General features: G+C 40.6%; 1 protein-coding gene across 4 annotated transcripts in view; it reads left to right on the top strand.

Annotated features, from left to right (window-relative positions):
* Positions 1-15,950, top strand: part of FRMD4B (FERM domain containing 4B) — a 428,456-nt gene that overhangs the window by 210,636 nt on the left and 201,870 nt on the right. Inside the window, exon 1 of one of the 4 annotated variants that reach the window (XM_045192107.3) lies at positions 7,747-7,792. The exons of the other annotated variants lie outside the window; for them this stretch is intronic. The gene's annotated coding sequence lies outside the window, so the exon portion shown is untranslated. Of the gene's footprint in view, positions 1-7,746; positions 7,793-15,950 lie in introns of those variants that run through there. 4 annotated transcript variants of the gene reach the window in all.

Below are 15,950 nucleotides of genomic sequence, written 5' to 3' on the forward strand. Positions count from 1 at the left end.
GGGCTCTCTTCCTTCTCCTGCTAACTTCAGGTGGTCCATAGTTCAATCTTACCTCTTTTCTCCCGGCTTGAACCTGCTTTCACTCCCCTCAGTTCTCTCTAACTTTTGGGTAATCAAACAATATAGATGTAGTAGTCAGTGAAATAAAATCAACCTTCTGACAGCTGGACAATCCACCATATAGTCTTAACATCTTAACTCCAACGACAAGCTCTTTTATATTCCAGGTGCCCTTTTTCTAGGACATCAAGGGTCCTCAGTTTATCTGTCCTCTGTTCTTATTCAAAAGGCCTTTTAGATCTGCATTTCAATCCAATGAGGGAATGAGGCACAGGGCATGGGTCCTAAATGTCTGGGATTTGAAACTTGGATCTCCTATCCACTGGTTGGAAAACCTTGTGTAATTTTCTTAATCCTCCTCTGCCTCATCTGAAAATGAGGATAATAGCATGCACCTTATAGGGTTGTTGAGCACATTAATAAGTTAAAAGATGAAAAGTGCATAGAGTACTGCTTGGCACATAGTAAGCACTCAATAAATATTAACCATTATTCTTCTCATCTAAAGGGAAGTAAGAATTCTAACTAGGTAAACAAGAGGGTAATATTCTTGCTGTGTTCTGAGCACCCAGCTACTTGTTTCGCAACTTAGCTTAAAGACAATCAAATTTAAACATCACTCAAGAGTTTGCTCAGATTTGATATAAATAATTGTTCAAAAGCATGGACCTTGGAAATCTTCCCTTTTAAGAAATATATGGTGAAACCAGGATTTTAAGCTAGTATGTCATTAATCAGACTTCCAGTGTGAATTATATTACAACCACATCCCTAGATGGTTGTCCAAAATATTGTAAATTACTCAGTACTTTATGTAATAGACTTCTTCAGGATTCCCCTAAAAGGGGTGGAAGGTCAGCTTTGCAGCTGAAGACTTTGTTTAGTAGGCAAACATTTTCATGAAGATGAGACAGAACATTTATAATTCCTTATGCTTCTGACAAAGAGATTTGCCCTGTGTGATTCATATCCTGTGTGATGAAAAAGAAAATTCAGAAATCCAGTGCTGTTGACTCCTCCCTCTCTGAGTTTGAATGATGTGCTTAGATTCATTTATAATCATCCAATTCTGGCTTCAGACTGAGGTGGAGTGGTTAATTGTACTTTTTTTTTGAGTTGAGTCATATTTGTGAGATACTCTACAGGCAATGAGAATTTAAAGGAGTTTTAGATTAAACCTATTCAAATCTAAAGAAACAACTGAGAATTTAAGCATAGTCTGTACACTGGTGACTTAAAGTTTAAATACCATAGGAATAAATAGCCAGCATACAGAAAATTGGGGTGGTTTTGTTACAGAGCAGAAGGGGGGGGTGGTTCACGATAAATTATTACAGAAAGGATTCCGCCTTTCTGTCTCTGGAGGTTCCTTCCCCCGACGCCCACCTGCTAGGTTCGAAATGCCCGCCGCCAGAGGAAAGACGTCTCTCAATGCCAGAGACTGGTGAAAAGGAAAGGAATTGTTTATTTAAAAGTTACACAGACTTAGAGTAATGGCCTAATGTCTTCAATAAGATACTAAAGTCCTTTAGAATACCCACAGATGCACAGTCCTTCCCTCTCCCTGTGCCCAGTCCTGGGTACTGTGTCTCAGGAAAAGATGTAGAAGTCCGTGATTCAGGCTCCCGGCACCATCAGCTGTGTGGCTGCTGCAATCTCCAGTTAATCCAAAGCCATGTGGCACCTTCTCATGGCCCAGCAGCAAGAGTCCTTTCTCCCCTTTCTCTATGGCTGCAAAGTCTCTCCTGCTGCCTAAGCCGCGTGGCAAAAAGAAGTCCAAAACCTCGTGGTCCTCTTCCTTTCCCTCAGAACCGCGTGGTCCTTTTCCCCACTTCGGAACCACATGGACCTCTATCTATCTTCTTGCTTCAGAGCCTCGTGGTTCTCCCATTTACTTCAGAGCTACGTGGTCTACTCCCTATTTACTTTGGAGCCGCGTGGTCTTCCTCTTTCCTTCCCCAAAACCTTTTGGTCCTCCCTACTACTATGGAGCCGCGTGGTCTCTCCTTCTTCTCCCCCAAAACCTTGTTGTCCTCCCTACTACTTTGGAGCCGCGTGGTCTCTTCCCCATTTACTTTTGGAGCCGTGTGGTCTCCTCCTTCTTCCCCAAAACCTTGTGGTCCTCCCCACTACTATGGAGCCGCGTGGTCTCTTCTTCTTATGGCTGCCGGGCCTAGGTTTAAATCCCAGTGCCCATCTTCCTTTGCAGCCCCATTTCTGACTCCTCCTACAGTCAGCTACACCTGCCAGCATCCCCGTATTCTTCCAGCTTTACTGGGCTGCCATAGTAAGTCTTGGCAGGTGTGGCCCCATGGCATGGAGCCAATCATCTCCACGCTCTCACGCAGGCCCTGTAACCAGGGGGAGTTGCTTCCCAGTCCCACCTTGGGTGGAAGTCACTCCCATCTCCCTGGCTCAAAGCAGGGCCACAGCTACTTAACATATCTATGAAACCAGTTAAAGGTTATAGATATGTTAAATGACTGTGCCAGGGGTTAGCTGCAAAGCTCTTGCTACCCAAAACAGCTCTGAATGGCCCTGTTCCATGTGTCCCATCCCCCTTGGCTCAGGCCTGTGGGGGTGAAGACATCCTACATACATTTTTCTAATATTTCCTGGACACCCTGAGTCCTGGACCCCATTACAAATCCCTTCTTGGGGCCCTCCTCTTGGCTGCACCCTGCTTCAGTTTGTGTATAAAGTTGGTGTACTTTTAAAATCAGCATCCTGCCACCCTTAGGCCACCATTGCCACTTGTCAATGCTCAGAGCAAAATGGTTGTGTCCCTTTCCATTGGGTATGCCATCTCTAGTTTGCCACAGGAATACACAGTCCACAGGGCTCATAGACTTCACCTGGCTGACTCTCTAGCTTTTGCAGCCTGTGTTACAAAACCAAAGTACAGATTTTCAAACATTATATTATAATACAAACTATAGTTCCATTTTTTCTTTGTTCCACAACCTTTTATTACTTACTTTTATTAAAACAGAAAGCTGTGCCTTCTGGGTAAATTATCATGCTATTTTCTTTTTCAGAGGTCAGTCCTGGATCATAATTCCTTCCTGCATCATCAGAAGATGTCTGTGACAGTATACCCCTAGGTGAATCACTTTTCCAGAGATAGCTGTTCACACACTGCATACACTCACACATATTGGCGTGCACATACACACTTGTGCTTTGCACACGTGCACTTACAACACACATAGACACTCATGTTTACTCTTTTGCAAAAGAGCGTCAGTAGCGTGTGCAGAATTACGAGAATTTCAGAGTTGAAATTAGACCTGCTTTATGAATTTGAAGTTGCTAAGACTTTATTGATGGCAAATCATTCCAAAAGGAATGTCAGGATGGAGAAGAACAGTCAGGACCAAGAGATGGGCTCAGAAGTGGGAAGCTACCAAAGTGAAGTTCTATACTTTTGTCTTTCTGCTGCACAGCCTGAGGGCAGCAAGCCAAGGTATGCCCCACCCCTCCTCCCACCCCACCCCCCCTCCCACCCCACCCCCCCTCCTCAGGAAATCGCACTTGTCAGGAAATGTGATCCATTTGAGGAAAGGGTGGAGTTCTTGTTGGCATTGCTGGGGGCTCTGAGAATCCTGGGGGTAGGAGAACCCAGGTGAGCAACAGAACCCTAATGTGAACCAGCTTAAACAATAGGGGTGTTTTATTGGCTGTGTAGCTGAGAAATCCAGAGAGTTCTAATTTCAGGTGAGATTTAGTTGAGAGGCTGACACAGTTCTCTGAGTTCTGTCTGTTCTATTCCTCACCCATATGTGGGCTTTGTTGTCACATTTTCTTCTTTTACCGCAGCAAGCAGTTTGGTCTTTGCCTTATATGTGCAAAGAGAAGGTAACTCCCCCCAGAATTCCAAGTGTGAGACTCTAATGGACTGGTGTGAGTCATGAGTTCACTCATGTGCTAATTGATTCATGCCAGTTATTTTTCCCTCCAGAGTGGGGGTTGGGGTCAGCACGTGGGTTGAATAAGGTGAAAAAAATTTAAAAATAGGTATTTTCACACCAAGAGGGAGGATGGGTACTGGTGGGCACTGCACAACCTGACTAACCCCTTGGCAATAGGTCATTATGTTCCTTGTGACTTATGGGGACTGATGGATGACACACTAATACCCCTTCTCCCAAGCTACAGTTACCTTGCTGTGGTAAACATGGAGAAATGGAGCCATGCCTAAGGATCTCCCTGAATTTACAGGTTTCTTTTTTGTGAATTCTTTTTTTTTAAGATTTTATTTATTTATTTTTAGAGAGGGAGAGGGAGGGAGAAAGAGAGGGAGAAAAACAATGTGTGGTTGCCTCTTGTGTGCCCTCTACTGGGGATCTGGCCCTCAACCCAGGCATGTGCTCTGGACTGGGAATCGAACCAGCAACCGTTTGGTTCTCAGGCCAACACTCCCACAGAGTCACACCAGCCAGGGCTCTTTTTTGTAAATTCTTATTATTTGAAATCATTCTACAGCCCAGTAGATCTGCCTGTCCAATTTAAGGAGAGAAGTTGAGGCATCCAGCTCCAGGTAATGATTACACCAGAATTTGCTAGTAACCTATTCTTCCTTTTGTGGCCTCTGCTTGGCAAAGAAGTGCTGGATGAAATGGAAGTGTCCTGCTGAAAAGGTCTGAGTGTTAGAGGACTAGACACCCCTCATGGAAACCTACCAAGAGCTGGGCTGCCCTCCAGATGCTACCACTGTGTACCTATTGCTTATTAACAACCTTAGGAAGGAGGGTTTCTCTCTGCCTGACACATGAAAAACCAGAGCCTTAGAGGGTTAAATGATTTCTCCAAGTCCACAGAGCAGGTGGGGCAGAGCTGGGAATTTTACCCCAGGATGGGTAGATTCTGGCCTCAAACCTGTACCTGCCTCTGTCTCATGGACTTGGAAGTGAGCTTTCCAGTCTTCTCCCCCTGCCTCCTTGAGATGCTCCCCACTACTAGCCATCCTTGCTCTGAGTGGCCCTGCCCCCTGCCAGAGACATGCAAGACAAATGCTGTTGTTCTGCACCTCGGGACAGATGGGCTTGTTTACTGCCCACTCAGACCTACCCTGTCCAGCCAATGCAGCAAGCCCTGACTCTTCTGATTTTATTTTCCCATTTTATTGCATTTTCCATTCAAAACATATATGTTCTGTGCCCCGCTCCATCATGGCCCTGGTATCTATTAGCTACTATGTTCCCCAAAGCTGTGGGTGGTTATACTAAGTGTTCCACAGAGAGGTTTACTTTTCAACAAGGGCATTCTGGAAGAAATGTCCACTAGGTGGAAACTTCAGGCCAGCAAGAGAGTGCCTTTGGGAGCATTTGGCTCTTGAACCATCTGGTAGGGGCAGCAGTCTTTTGTTTGCACACAGAAGAGTCCATGTTTGCATTACTGACTATTAATTGGCAGGAATGTCCCAGAAATGCAGGTTTGCCATTACCTCAAGGAGTACTTCTCAGGTTTGCTTCTGAATTGCTTTACAGACACAAATTTCCTCCTGGTTTCATTTTCTTATTTCATCCATGCATTATCTCTTACCTGTATCACTCATAATCTTGATCAGGGGTTAGCAGGCCGTGGCCTGTGTTGGTAAATCAAGTCTTATTGGCACAGAGCCACGAAGGTATTGTCTCTCTGTTTTCCCACTACAGTGGCAGAGTTGCATAGTCACAATTAAGACTTTTTCTCCCACAAAGCCTGACATAGTTACTGTCAGCCCCTTTAAATCACTAAGCTCTATACATACTCTTTCACAACCTCTAACACTCTTCCCCAATATGGCCAGAAATAAAAGTCTCACATAGCCTGGGCAACAACAACAACAACAAAATCAAATGCCTGATGTTTGTAAAGGAAAACTACAGTCTCACCCTCAGTGTTGTCCCAAGGAAAGCAAGTGTATGACACATCTGCAGCCACTCTGGGTCCCTGGAGACATGGCTAAGTGATCATAGAATTATGTCCAACTGAGCCTCAGATTCCTTCTTCAAAGCAATTCCCAGGCAGCCACTACCAATCAATTGGTGTTGGCAGTCAAGTGGAAAACTGTTTTGCATCCCCAGCCCACTGGTTACTATCATATCAGAGAATCACATAAGACAAAAGTCATTTTTAATGGGTAAACCTTGAACATCCTTTGGATAAACCTTGAACATCCATGTCAAAGGCAGATATAGTATCTTTTGTTAAGTCAGAGCTGGAACTTAACCCACTGTTTCTGTGTCTTTGATTAAGCACTAGATGAAGTAGTTGGCTTGCAATTAGGGACTATGTTGTATGAAAAATGCCTCCACCTCCTTTTAAATAAGAGATTCATTATTTAAATGAATTAGTGTTCATACCGTGAGAGGCACACAGGAACTGAGAGGCCCACACACAGTATTCTTGGGCCCCATATCAATGTCATGCTCACCGAGTGACTTGATCTATACAGAATCATTGACACTGTTGATGTTTTTTCTTTTTCTCTCGCAGCTAATCCTTATTTTCTCTTCCAGCCAAGTTCCTGTTGTTGAATTCATATCAGGTAAAAGCACTTATGCCTTGTTTCTAGGGGCTGGACTTGGGTCATCCCTATTACCATACCTTCCTTAAACTCTGTATTCTGGTTTATTCAAATTTCAGGAAACCCCCATAAGACACTCTTCTCAAATGCTGGTGCAGACATTTACTGAAAAATCTGACATGAATAGGGGATAGGTCAGAATTAGCTAAAGATAGTTCTCCATGCACAGCTGTGGGGACCTGCCCCAAAAGCCATATTGGCTGCCACAAAATTGACTGAACCTGCTTTGCAGGAGGAGGAGTAGGTGATGATAGGTTTCAAATGAGGAGACAGCATCACTTAGGAGTTTTCTCTGATTCTTTCTTCCTGCTGAAGTTGGAGAAGAGGGTAGGATGGAAAGTGAGTATTTTATGAAGAAAATATGACAAGGATATTTAAAGGGGCTGTTGGCAGGAGACACGTGCTCCTTCTTACTGTCTGGGGAGCATGTGAGCCTGTGGCTGTAATGACTATTGACTGCAAGGATCCAGATACACTGGGAACTCGTTTGCACCTCACACACTTGGCATCTTGACAGAAACATTGTAAGCACCACTGTGGAGTGTCAGCTAGAATTCAGTGTGGGGTTTTCCAACAGCCATTGTTCATCAAAACTGTCACTGTAAAAGTTGAGCCAGTGAGAGTGTGAGCATGCCTTTGGCCATTTCAAAACATTAAGCCAACCTTGGCAAAATGCTTTAGCATTTGGCACCTGTGTCTTCTTGCATTGGATTATGGAAAGGGAATAAGAAGTACCCTCCCAGAAGGCAATAGTGAGAGCCTTTTTAATAATGTCTTAAGCTTTTAGATTTATGGAAACCCAATAAAATTGATAATGTGGTGTTACTTATATTTTGGGGGTAGAAAACAAAAAAGCAATGCACTCTTTCTAGAACAAATGGGAACATTTAATAAGTATTATACCCAAGTTGCCATATAACCAAATCATTGAAAATGCAAAAGAATATTATTGGAATCACTTTAATGTAAAGACTGTGACTATGAATATGGTGTGTATCCTGGGGTACTGTTTCACTAAGATGGACCAAGTTAAATTGAAATTTCAATTGGTTGGGCTTCCACAGAACCAGGAAGACCTTTCTGCAGACCACAAATCAGGACATCGTGAATTATTCAATTTCTGCTGCAAATGAGGGGAGGACTGGAAAATATAGTATTGGGGTAAGTCAGGCCTCATGGTGTATTCCACAGTAAAGGTGTCATGAGTTAGCAATGGTTCTGACTTAGCTTGTAGTTGGTTTACTTCAAAGGCAGGAGGCCTTGGAGAAGACATGTAATGTTTCTGCTGCCCAGCATCCCTTTACCTTCTTCTTCTGGGAACAAGAATTGCCTTCACTAGGAGAAATGTTCTTCCCACACTTTCAATCCAGTTGTTTGACCAGAGACTGTTAATGATGGGTCCCCATCCTTTTGGACCCTGAGATGGCTCCTGTTGCCAACTAAGCCAATCACTACACACACACCCAGCCCCTCCACCCTGGCCGCAATGCTTGTGATAGTTAATCAGCATTCTTTCAAATGACCTAACATACTGGAGCTGGAGGGAAGAGTGCTTTTTTTACTTTGATTAGTAGGCTATCAGAACACACACCTAGAGCAGCTTTTGGTAGTGGTTTTATACCCTGTTGAGATAGCCCACCTGTGGAGATAACACACCTGAAAAAATGAATGAAGTGCAAAAGGAAAAGTGGCAAGGACAAGGAGAAAGAGAAAATTCTTAGCACTCTCAAGACCCATTTGACCCTGACTTCCCCAATCTGGTCATATAAACTGATAAACTCCCTTGTTTAAATTAGAATTATGTTTCTATCACTTGCAGGCAAAGAGCTTTGACTACTGCCTCTCATCAAAAAATTAAAAATGGAACTGCCTTATGACCCAGTGATTTCACTTCTGGAAATATATCCCAAGAAACCCAAAACACTAATTTGAAAGCAGATACACAATCCTATGTTCATTGCAGCATTATTTACAATAGCCAAGATAAGGAAACAACCCAAGAGCCCATCAACAGATAAGTGGATTAAAAAGCTGTTGTACAAAAATACAAAGGAATAGTACTTGACCATAGAAAAGAATGAACTCCTACAATTTGTGACAGCATGAATGTACCTAGAGAGTATTATGTAAGTGAGATAAGTAAGAGAAAGACAAACACCATGTGATTTTATTTACACGTGAAATCTGAAGAACAATATAAACAAACAAAACAGAAACAGACTCACGGATACAGAGATCAGACTGACAATTCTCAGAGGTGAGAGAGGTAGGGGGATGGGTGAAAAAGATGAAGGGTTTGAGAAGTACAGATTGGTAGTTACAAAATAGTCACGGGGGCATAAATTGTAGCATAGGGAATATAGTCAATAATATTGTAATTAACTATGCCTGGTGTCAGGTGGATACTGGAAATATCAGGGGACCATTTTGTAAAGTATTTGATTGTCTATCCACTATGTTGTACACCTGAAACTAATACAAATAATATTGAAAAGGAACTGTAATTGAAAAAATTAAAAAACAAACAAACAACAACAAAAGGAAATCACAGCCTCTGTGTATATGGCACCCACATTTCTCCCCTAGGAGTACACGTGTCTCACCCCTTCCATTTCTACCACTTTCAGCAAGCTTTTTTTGAGGGCCTGTGGGTGTGCCCCCCTGTGATAGTCCCTAAAGATATATGATCATTCCTCACAGTCATATCATAAAGATATGATTGTGAGGAAGATAGTCATTCATGGTCCCTGCCCTCTTGGTAGACTCCTATGGGTATCCCAAGACCCCTTGTACTTCTTTCCATTACTGCTAGAGTTTTGGGTTTTGAACCACCAGATCCACCTTTCTTGATGCCTTGCCCTCCTTTGTTGGTGTCCTCATTTCTAACTGTTCACATGAATTTGGCTTTTTGTCTTTGTTGACTGACTTTGTACCCAACTTCACCTAGTATCAGATGCTAACCTTACTGCTCTGCCTTTATTGTTGGCCTCTGGGTACCCTGGTGTCTGCCTCTTTTCAGGCTCTAAATCTAACCTGTCACTCTCTTAACCTTTGTATGCCTCAGTTTCACTATCTGTAAAATAGAGGTAATAATAATAACTATTCCATAGGTGATGGTGAGGATTAAATGCTAACTAGGTGCTTTATATTAAGAAATCAATATAGAATAACTGTAATTATCATCTCATACTTTAATAAACAGGTTTAAATATAGTCACATTTTTTATCCTTAGTATTAAGAAAATGATATTAAAATGATCTAGGTTTTTTAATTTTTTATGCATTTTTAAATTTTTCAGTTTTATTACTGAACAGAAATCTCATGGGAAAAAATATATTTGCACTGGATTTCCCATTTGAGTTTTTATAAGAGAACCCAGAAGAAAACATTCTTAGGAATAGACTTGTCTATGATTCTAGGTAGAATTAAAATGTGCAGAAATCAGTGTGTATGTGTGTGCACTCATGTGGAATAGAGAGAAAATGCTATACTGTATTTAATAAATGGACTACATTTAAACTTGTAAGGTCTGACCACCCTTACAACTCTTTTATTTTCAAGCTTGATTGCATTAAATGCATATTTAAAGTTCCTACACACCAAAACCTGTCCAGCCTGTTTATCCTGTCTGTGAAGTATCCTGTCACTCTATTTGAATAGTGTCTGGTATTTCATAGTCTCAGGGGTAAGCAGTAGTGGCCAGAACTTCTTCTGTTTCTCCATTTACCTGATGAGAAAGGGCTTCCCCCTTCCTTGTTGAAATTTACCTATCACTGAGCCCTTTGCTAGAAAAGGACCTCTGATAGAATGCTATGTTATGTGGCATTCCCTGTTGTATTTACCATTAAGTGAATTACTTATTTAATGGAAGTAACTGCTCCATTAAGCCAGTTTTAAAATGGAAATGATGATAACACTTCTGAACTGTTGGGGACGTTAGGATGGGTCGATGGATGGGAAACTCCCTAACTCAGAGTCTGAATCATAGCTGCTTTCCTCAGGAATGTCAGGAAGGACTAAATCTGTCTTTTCTGAGGAATATTTGTGTGCTCTTCGGAGCCTCTGAATCCATGCTAAACCTCAAAACACCTCTGTGATCTGAGCAGTCCCTGCTAATGAAGTGGTGCGGATCTTACTAGGCTTTGTGTTTCATCAGTGTAAACACACATGGTGTCATCAGCATAGCCTACACATCCAGCTGCTACTGCAGTCCTCCGGGACTTCCCACAGGTACAATGCTATTCCTCTCCAGCATCCTGTTTTAGAATGATTAGTATGTAACTCAGACATCACACTCTTATGCCTCCTTTGAACAAAATAATCATTTTGTATCTTTTTCATCTACTCCTTAGCCAGCCATTTTCTTGCTTGCATCCCATGGGTTCCTTATCCCTTTTTATTGCTGTTTGTCATGTATAGTATTAGTCATATAGTAAGGTCAAATGTAGGACTCCACCTACCTTCATGTCACAGTATCTATAATGTGTGTTGCTCATTTGGATACTAGATGTCTTAGAGGCCTGAAGTTGACAGGGATCTCTTATTGTACATCTTAAGTTTGATAATTCATTCAATTTATTCTTTCATGTATGAATTAGGCCCTTACTATATGTAGGATATTGTATTGCCCTCTGTGATAAAAAGACAAATAAATCATACATCCTGACCTTGACCAAGCCTCCAGTCTAATGTAAAGTATATTGTTAAAGATCTTCTAAAGAAACAGAGAAGGCACAAATTAATTGGCTTAATTTTAAAAAATTGTATTACCTCAAAGAAGTGGCCTCCTGGGTGGGGAAGCTCCAGCTCCTGCACAGCACTACAGGTTTCTTCTTGGGAATTGTGTTGCTTAAGTCGATTTCTGTATGGTTTCATGCTGGAGCTGACAGCAAGGTGGCTCAACCAGTTCCCAGCAAACTTTCCCAGAAGCCCCCATAGGGCTGAATCGCCAAGACTGGCATGCCCTTTCTTAAACCAAGCACATGGGTAGAAGAATGGGATTACTGCAAGTGGCTTAGGCTAGTCATGGGTAGAATGGAGGTTGGTAATCGCCCCATGACTACAGCAGTTGGACAGATGTGAGAAATGAGAAATTCACCATAGTGTGGCATGTGCTATGATAGGAGTCTCTGTGAGACTGCAGAAGAATCGCCTATACATAGCCTACCATATCTAATCACTTACTGATGAAAAAGTTTTATTTTACTCAGCTAAAAGCTTTTCTAAAATCTATAAAGATTATAGTTACTGTATCCCCTAAAGTCTGTACGTGTGCTTCTACGCAGGATAATACAATCTCCTCATCAAGGCACTGAGAAGTGTCCTAAGTGATTATGGGAAACAACAACAACAACAAAAAACAGCATGAACTTTTAGACAGAAAAGCAAAGATATATTATGAAAAAGAATACAAAATCCATGTGAATCTTTAAGATAAAATAGGTGAATTAAATTCCTGATTGCTAAAATTGCTTTGGGTCCTGCCATTGGCTGCTGAGGATTCATATCCTCCCCTCTTTGCCAACTTGTTACTTAGAAGGAAGAGTTGAAGGTGGCCAGTCTCCATAAGTTTTCATTGTTGTGAAAGCAAATTAAATTAATCTGGATGCTGTCCTTTCCACAAAACCATATTTCAAAGATCGTAGGCTTTTGAAAATTCTTCCCCAGCTTGAACATAACCTAGTATTTATGGTAGTTGTACTTTAACATGTGAATATAAGGTTTGCATTTTTTGTATTTCTCTGCTTCATATTTTAAGTTATTTATTTTAATTCTTTATCTTCTCTGAAACTGTACGGCAGTTTGGAAAATGGCATTCAAAATGTAAGTAGAGAATGCCAGTAACTGTTGACATTCTCTGCATTCTTGCAGTTAATCAGTTAACAGACTTAAGTATTCTGTTCTAGAAATAGAGACAAAAAAAATCTGCAAGGCAAATGAGTTCAAGTCTTATCCTGCTCTTAGCATACCTTGAAGTAATAGAAATAGAACTAGTTTCTGAATGTCCTAAAGCACTTTTAAAAGGGTTTTGGAGAAGTAAGCCACTTAGAAGGACAAATATGCCTCGAATAATCCTGCTGCTACTGTCCAGATCTATTTGAATCAGATCAAATTAAAATTAACATAGTTCAGCTCCAGAGATCTTATGTGTCACCTTTCTTAGCCCACAGTGTGCCCAAATGTATTAGAAATGTCTCACACTTAAGCCATCTGATGGCCTTCCTAGTCTCAACCATTCTATCCCAGTGTGGTTGTTTTCCATCAAATGATTGGCCCTAATCCACTATCAGCCTCATTTTTCTCCCTATTTCTTCCTTGGAAAGAGGTTGGAAAATGTTTCTAGGCTTCAGAGTAGCTTTCAAGCTTTATTGTTTTTGGCTTTCAATAAATTTCAAGCTCTCTTTCAAATTGCACCTGATTTTTTTTTAATGAGTAAATTTCCTCCATATGTAGGGTTGTGTGTAGCTTTTACATTTCCATGTAAATGTAAACTCAGTTAACAGGTTATTTAGTACCGACTGTGAGCCAGACACCCTGCTAAGCAATGGAGAAGCAATGGTGACCAAACAGGTAGTCCCTGCACTCATGAGCTTATGGTCTGGTGGCAAAATCAGGCTTTAAGCAGGTGTTTTCAATAAATGAATGTGCAAGGGGAAAGATTAAGTTGCTGTGATGGAGCACTCACCTGCTTCAGAAGATCTATATTCAAGCTAAGACTAGAAAGATAAATGGGAGTTCATTGGGTGAAATCCTGGGAAGAGTGTTTAGGAATGAAGGAGCTTTTCAGGTGAAGAGCTTGAGACAGAGCTGAAACCCAAAAGATCAGCATTGCCTTCTCTAATGAGGCAAAACATGTAACAGAAACACAGACAAAACCTAAAATGTTAGAGTGACAGAGTAATCCTTGTAATTCAGATCTCATAATTTGAATTATTTACTGATTTAACCATCATTACCCTAAGCAAGTTGAAACTTCAGCCCAAGTTGAATGAATATAGAAATGTTGGAATGCATATAGAGTGCTGTAGGATTTCTGTGTGAGTAGTTTCCTTGTTTTGGGGGACACTGGAGTGAATGAAATGAAGTCCCAGCTTCACATGGGGGCACTCATTCTCAGGTTTCTCAGCCTATTAAAATCCAAAGCTTTGTACCATGGAGGGTGGACCGCATGCACATCACATCTCCTAAACTGTGGGGAGTGTGGTGAATGAAATACCAAATATGGACCCACTTGGCAATGAATAACAAGCAATTTCATTTGCTGCTTAAGTAATGTATGTGAATTGTGGATGGCTAAGGTGGAAAACAGTCCAAGAATCATTGGAAGCTCATTTGTTCCAAATATGGGTTTTTTTTTCCCTTCCTTTAAATCCAATTTTACTATGCTACTTTGATGAGTTCTCTAGATATGTATTTGAAATCTGATTATATTGTGTTGATTTTCTCTGCCATTTCTTCATTCTTTTTAAATAACTTTTTTGTACAAACAGTATCATGTATATGTTTGGATAACATAGACTATGTCTGGAGAGCTATACATGAAACTGGACATTGTGGTTGCCTTTCAGGTGGGGAGCCAGGCAGCGCTTCCACTTCTGTACACAGCATGCCCGGGCTGGGTTAATAACCCCACTCATTACCTCAGCCAGATGCCCTTTGTACTAAACAACTTAACAACCTTACGTGGCAGCCTGGAACTGAGGAACCAGGATGCAGAGAGGCATATGCTTCCATCACTGAAAACTGTCTTGTATGATGATATATGCATTTCAAAAAAAAATTAAAAGGTAAAATGTGCTGATACAGAAAACCAGGAAAAGAAAGCCCTCCCCACAAGTAAATTAAAATCATCCAGGGATCCCAACTCAGAGATCATCATGGTCAATTTGATATCTTTTTCTCATTTTTTTCTGTTTGCACTCAGTTTCACAATGCAGTTCATGTGCAGTATTTTTTTCCTTGTTTTCATTTTTACTTCATTTTGTATAATAGGCAATTTTTTCCAAATAAGAAAAATTTGAACACAATTTTTTAAAAACATAGGTATTTTATGCTCATTGTAGAATATTTAGCAAATGTAGGTAAAATGTTAAAATGTAGTCCCTCTTTTTTAACCTTTTTTGGTAACAGCTTTATTGAGATACATTCACATACCATAAAGTCCACTTGTGAAGTGTACATTTCAGTGGCTTTCAGTATGTTTACAGAGTGGTGCATTCATCACTATAATAATGTTAGAAGATTCTCATTGTCTTAAAAAGAAACTCTGACCACTGGCTTGCTCCCCATTTTCCCTTACCCTCTCCTGCCTTCAACCCTAAGCAGCCACTGTCCTGCTTTCTATCTCTAGGGATTTGCCTAATCTGGATGTTGTATGTCAGTGTAATCATAAAATACGTAGTCTTTATCACTGGCTTCTTTTACTTCACATAGTGGTTTTGAGATTCATCCATGTTGTAGCATGTATCAGTGTTTCATTCCTTTTTAGTTATTTTTTATTGATTGCCTGATTATTATTCTGTATTTTCTTTATTCATATCCCACAAAATTCATACTTTCTAAGTGTATAATTCACTGGCTATTAATATATTTACAAGGCTGTTCAACTATCATCACTATCTAATTCCAGATCATTTTCATTACCCCATAAAGAAACTCCATACCCATTAACAGTCACTGCCCATGTCCCAACCCTACCGCCAAGCTCTTGGCAACCACTGATCTACTTCCTGTCTGTGTGGAAATATGGACTTTTGATCTGACTTATTTCACTTAGCATGATGTTTTCAAGACTCATCTATGTTGTAACATGTGTCACTACTTCATCCCTTTTAATGGCTGAGTAATATTCCATTATATAGCCATACTTTATGTTGTATATCCACTCATCAAGTGACATTTGAGTTGTTTCCATTTTCTGACTCTTATTAATAAAGCTGTTATGAACATTTATGTCCAAGTTTTATATGAACATGTTTTTTTCATTTATCTTATCTATATACTTCATTTCTTTTTATTTCTAAATAATACTACATTATGTGGATATGCCACTTTGAGTCTATTCATCAGCTGATAGACATGTGAGTTGTTTCCACTATTTGGTTATTATGAATAGCAATGCTATGAACATTTGTGGGTAAGTTGTTTTAAGAATACAGGTTTTCACTTCTTTTGGGTATATAACTAGGAATGGAATTGCTGAGTCACGTGGCAATATTATGTTTAACCCTTTTAGAATTCACCAGTCTTTTCGGCAGTGACTGAACCATTTTACATTATCCACAGATAACATATAAGCATTCCAGCTTTTCCACATCC

Source organism: Desmodus rotundus, chromosome 8, assembly GCF_022682495.2.
Source record: "Desmodus rotundus isolate HL8 chromosome 8, HLdesRot8A.1, whole genome shotgun sequence".
NCBI classification, from domain to species: Eukaryota; Metazoa; Chordata; class Mammalia; order Chiroptera; family Phyllostomidae; genus Desmodus; species Desmodus rotundus.